This window comes from Cibotium barometz, chromosome 32 (assembly GCF_041138505.1).
Source record: "Cibotium barometz isolate CiBa-2024 chromosome 32, ASM4113850v1, whole genome shotgun sequence".
In the NCBI taxonomy this organism is placed as follows: Eukaryota; Viridiplantae; Streptophyta; class Polypodiopsida; order Cyatheales; family Cibotiaceae; genus Cibotium; species Cibotium barometz.
Window position 1 is genome coordinate 45,571,872 of NC_141077.1, and position 5,830 is coordinate 45,577,701.

General features: G+C 41.1%; 1 pseudogene; it reads right to left on the bottom strand.

The window, feature by feature from the left end:
- Positions 1 to 2,436: 2,436 nt before the first annotated feature.
- Positions 2,437 to 3,932, bottom strand: LOC147620250 (peroxidase A2-like; annotated as a pseudogene).
- Positions 3,933 to 5,830: the final 1,898 nt, after the last annotated feature.

Sequence of the window (5,830 nt, forward strand, 5' to 3'; positions counted from 1 at the left end):
ATTACTACGATAGATGAAGTAAATCCCGGATAGTAATTGTACTATGGATAGGAATCAACGGTTGTGCCTCTTGATGGGGAAAAAAGCGTTGATCCCAATGATCCAAGTGCAAGTTTCTTCCTTGATCTGACCAAGTACCGTTAGAGGTGCAGTCGGATCAGTTTGATCAGTAATGATCTTGACTACGTTAGAGTAAAGAGTTATCCTGGTGGAATCGCCCATGCTTTCCGAATAAGGGAAGTTTTTCCGGGTTCGGTTTTGGAAAAACCGACGGATTAGTCTCTTGTCCGGATATCCGTGGGCGAGGCCCCGAGTGTGAGACCCTGACCCGCACAAGATGTGTTGCTTCCGCTGCTAGCACCCCGAATCCGTTGCGTGGTGGGAACAGGGATCTCACAGCAAGGTTGATTAAAAAGTTCTCCACCTTCTTAAGGTAATTATTGGATTTTATGGTAAAGATACTATTATTAAAGGGGTTCGTTTTGCTGATGAGGTCTAAATGGGTGCCATTAAGGACAACGTATTGTGCTTGCACCTTTCCAAGGGGAATCCAAGTGATGTGTTGTACCATAGACCAAGATTTCAACCACCATGGCCCCCCCATCCATAAATGTACCTAGAAGGATGTCGATGATGAGTCTATGGTGCGTAAAAAAATGAATCTTCACATTTATTAGACAATGACTTGCCTCATTTATTTGGGATTGAACCTATTTGTAAATTTTCTAAATGTCTAAAATACCTTCTACGTAATGTGGCAATCTTCAGGCAATTGTAGCTTGTTCAAAAAAAACATCATTAAAACCCTCATATTTTTTGGCTGCTTACGATGGTTTTTGCAATGTTTTCTTTTGAAAAAGAATTAAAAACCTTGTTTGAAAGGGTATAATAATTAAAATGATATTTTACAATTTCTAATAATCAATGATTACCAATCCTTGTAATTGAAAAGGTATGTTGAGAGTCTCCAATAACCATACTAACTTAGAAACACAATCATGCATGACCTCTCTCTCTCTCTCTCTCTCTCTCTCTCTCTCTCTCTCTCTCTCTCTCTCTCTCTCTCTCTCGATAAATTTATGTCTTCCTTCTAGAGCAGTTATGGCTTCGGCGAAGCTCAAAGATTGCAAATCCTTCAATAATTTTGCTAATCAAGGAAAGGCCATTGTGCCAAAGGCATCAGATTGGCATCAACATGAAGTAACTAACCATGTGGAATGGACGATGTAGAAAATAACCAAGGCAAGCACAATGCAAAAAACAAAAAAAAAATCAATGCCAAAAAAAAGGACAACATTGAAGATAGAAGATGTATAACCTTAATCAATCAAATCTTTAAAAATTCGAATGTGAAGTGTGAGTTTCATAAACTATTATTTGCATGATGCTACTCTTTAGATACAACTAAATGTTTAAAGATAACTAACGCCTGCCTCAAGCAACTGTGCCACATACAAATTCCTTCTCCATTTCATCATGTACAATGATCTCTGCAAGTGATTTCGTTGACTCTGGGCAATCGATCAACCTAATTAGATGAAGAAGCCTAAAAATAGATGAGAGCCAGAAAGTGAATATCGTACTTTCCCACCTTCAGCATCATGGAAAACATTTACTACTACCCCAAGTAATCACACATTTTTTCCTTCAAGGGCAAAGAACTATGCCGCAACAAAGTGATCAATCTAGTCAATTAGCGGAAGGTCTTTAAAGCGATAATACCAATTATTGCTCTTTGTGTTAGATTCCCCACCAACAGGGACCTCTATGTGAGTTGTCACCAATTTTGTCGTCCTCAAGAGACTCCGGACGGAGTTATCGAGAAGCAAGGGCATCACGTGCATATATTTATGGCATAATGCCAGGTAACCGATATTAGTGTGGCAAAATGTGACATTATTAGTGCTGGAAAAGGCAAAAGAGACCCAATGGAAGCTGCCCATTACTTTGCCAATCAAAATGAAATGTTAATTCCAATTTCCCACCATCAATAACAAGAGGCTTTGATTGTGTTCCACGTAGATCATTGTAAAGGTGTACTAAAGCTGCTAGGTGAAAGGTAAAGCACGCAAGAGGAATTAGCAAGAGCTGCATGAATCCAAGCTGCACACAAGACAAAGCTATACAAGAGATCTAGAGAATATGCACATGTGTTCTGCAAACAAAAAGCCTTGAGCATCAAATTAGATCTCAAAGTTTTCCTGAAGAACAAGAGAAACCCTCGAGCAATAATTAATATAATCAATCAACAAATCTGGTAATTGAAAGAACGCAATTACCACCAATGATTGTGTATAGAGCCCATGAACTCAACAATCGCAACAACATGATATCTCTCTCGGTAATGCCTTCTTTCTAAAAAGCCGACAAAGTAGATAGAAGGGCGCCTCTCCCGACTACGACCTGAACGGCGGGCGCAAGCCCAAAGCTATAAATGCTACGCGTAGATGTTGTTGACCGAGCTTAGCCGTTCACCTTCCGGCAGTTGAGACGGATCTCTCCTTGGGTGCCTGTGAGAGGGCCGATGTTCCCCATGTTAATCATGGATTGGCGAAGGCGCTGAAGAAGGTGCTCTGGCTGCTACTGTAGGTGTCCACGAGCGAGACGGTGCTGGAGCCGGAGGTGGAGTAGAGCTCTTGGTCGGACTGCAGCAAGCCCTTGTTGTGCTGCAGGTTTGCGTAGTACTTGTTGTCGAAGGTGTCTGGGGTGGTTGTGTCCAGCGAGTTGAGCGCGTTAGGGTCCCCGCCGCTCTGCGGGCAGTTGCTCTGCAGGGCGGCCAGGTACGTGGAGTCGACGGTGGGGTCGGGGCTGCCTGTGTTGCTGAAGTTGTAGAGGCGCGAGCTGAAGGAGATACAGCGGGCGCGCCCGATGGTATGGGCACCTGCAGCCACGACAGAAAATGCACATGGGCGGGCCACAAATCAACAAATTGTAACGGAATTATTACTTCAAAGTACTCTAGTCTCTACTAGACTTCACCATGCAATATTCAATGAGTTTGAACCTGAGAGCACAACTGCATCCTGCGTGGACAAGCCCACGGCTGTGAACTTGCCGATGACCGTGTTGATATCGGTGTTGGGATTTGGGAGGTCCTGCACAGGCGCTGTGGCGCTTACAGTGGTTGCATCTCTTCTTCCCAAGAGCACCGTCCAGGAGGGTCCTCCGGCCTGCGTACATCAATCATCGGTCTTAAACGTCTAGCAGTCATGAGATAGTTAATTGAATTAGGCTCCTCATGTGACGAGTCTGCTCCTAATATGTATTACCAGGGTCACGGACGCATTGGCCGCCAGCGCCAAAATGTCAGCACACGAAACGGTCGCCTCGCACACTCCCTCCACGGCGGACTTGATGTTGTCCACCACGTCGAAGCCTCTCAAGCTGTTGTTGTTTGGAGGGGCCGTCTTCTCGCCTGTCGTTGTGTCTGTATTGTCCAGCAATACCGACCCGTCGCATCCCTACATTGCATTAAAAATCAGTGCAATCGAGCTGTACTCTTAATCATTACTCATTTCCTTGGGGCAGTATAGCTTTCTGATCAACGTTTATAACTAGTTTACACACTTACATTTACGAAGCAATCGTGGAAGTGGAGGCGCAGCAAGGACGCTGCCATCCTGGCCTCCTGCTGCACTGCCTGCTGCACCACTTGTTCCACGATGCTCGCAACAGTCGGGCAGGATGCGTCGTAGAAACTAGAGCTAAGCTGTGCGTAGGATTTTGAAGTAGCTACGAGGAGGACTAGCGTACAGCCCAAGAGGGTGGATGCAAGACCACGCTGCTCCATATTGCTCTGTCAAGTTGCTTCCAACGTCTCAAAACGGGACGAAGATGGCACGACAAGTACTGGAAATTATAAAAGATGGAATGGAAGACAAGTACTGGAAATTATGAAAGATGGAATGGAAGACAATCGCTTTGTTCATACGTTTTTACACATAGGTAGGGAGCGAATTTATGGTTAGAACTTCCACGACGCTAGCATCGTGCACAAGACCTTATTACGTGGATTTGGTCAAATTTTTTGGTATCTTGGCTCTCATTCAGTCAAAGCATATGAAAAAGACCTTTTTACGTGGATTTGGTCAAATTTGATTGCTTTCTTGGGTCTAAGGGTTCCATTTAGGGATTGTGAAAGGTTTGAAAAATATGGGAGACCCATTCAAAAAGGTTTTGCTTTCATTCAATGGTCTCATTTCATGGGGCTAAATGCCCACCCTCATTTAACACCTGCAAGGTTTAAAGTTATGATCTCGTTATTTCATAACCACTTGCTTGTCATCACGTCTAATGTTTTTATTTGTTTTACGAGCAGCATTGGCGAGGCTGAGACTAAGTGTACATGAGCTTTGAGACTAGTTAAATGTACATGAGTTTGGAAGAATGTACATTCTGTGTAACTCTTGTACAGGTAAATATCCCTTCTCTCAAGAACTCTTGCACTCTCCCTTGTGTTCTCTTACAAAAAATTTAGATCACAACGCCCCTCTCTCCCCCTTAAAAAAAACAAAACAAATTCGAGGTCTTTTAAAGTAGTTTATCCATTGATTCTTTCTTTGTGTTCTTGATACATAGTGTGCCTAGATAGTGTGCCAGCCAAAAATAACAGACAAGTCTTCATCCTTATTCAAGATATCAGTATTCAAGATATCTTAACTTATAAAGCTAAAAATTGTAACATCAATGTACTTGTCACAATATGTGGATTCTGCTCACATCCACTTAATGTGCAATGACTCAAAATATAGTGCACATACTTGCTTCGTTGATTTTTTCTCAAGTGCCATTTTGTAAGCTTATCTTTTTCAAATACATTTTCTTCTAAAAAATTATCAAGGGATTCACAACTAATTGATATATATATATATACATACATATATATTGATTTGAGTCAAAATTATCAAGGGGTCCGCAACTAATTATAAAGGAGTCCGTAACTAATTATCAAGGCATCCGCAACTAATTGATATATATATATATATATCTATATCTCTCTCTCTCTCTCTCTCTATATATATATATATATATACATATATACATTGGTTTAATTCAAAAGAAATTAATGCATGCATGATTTGAAGGTAGGTACACAATTTTCACTATTTAGAAACACCGAAAAACTACATCTTTTGTGTTTTGAACTTATTTCTACATTCATTTTCAAGATACTTTAAACATTAAATATAGCTAGGAAAAATTACACCAAATACGAGTATGTCCTACTAACATTTTTGTATTGTGTAATAAACTAAGTCATTCACATTACAAGAAAAAGGAGCCTCCAATGCAGCACACCTTTTTTTCTCCTAATTCTCGTTTTCTCTACTATACATAATGCTAGGGAATTTACATAAGCATGTCCCATATACTAGTGAAATTATACATTAAGGGATATGGGCAAGTATTATAGGTTTGATTAACCAATTTGAGACCCCTACCCCCTACCAAAAGTGAATCCACAATAGATGACTAGTCTAGGGAAAGAGAGAACGAACTCAGCGCCTCCATTCATCAACATCCTATCGCTTAGCAATCCAACAACTTTCCCAATATAGCTGACTAGAATAGAGGCCTTATGGTAGGAATTGAGTATGATTGTATGATTCCTCCAAGTAAAATATTCACCTTATAATTCTCACAAATAAGAGGCATTGGTGGCTCCCTTGAGCTCAATATGACGCCTTAATCCTTGATTATTAAGGGAACAATTCTACCTTAATTCTTCTAAAGACTCTATGATCTAAAGTTGATTCCTAGATTTCTCCCAAGTTTCTAACTTTGTAATCAAGGTTGGGCTCTAGGTTTAGAAAGCACCCGTAATTTGGGT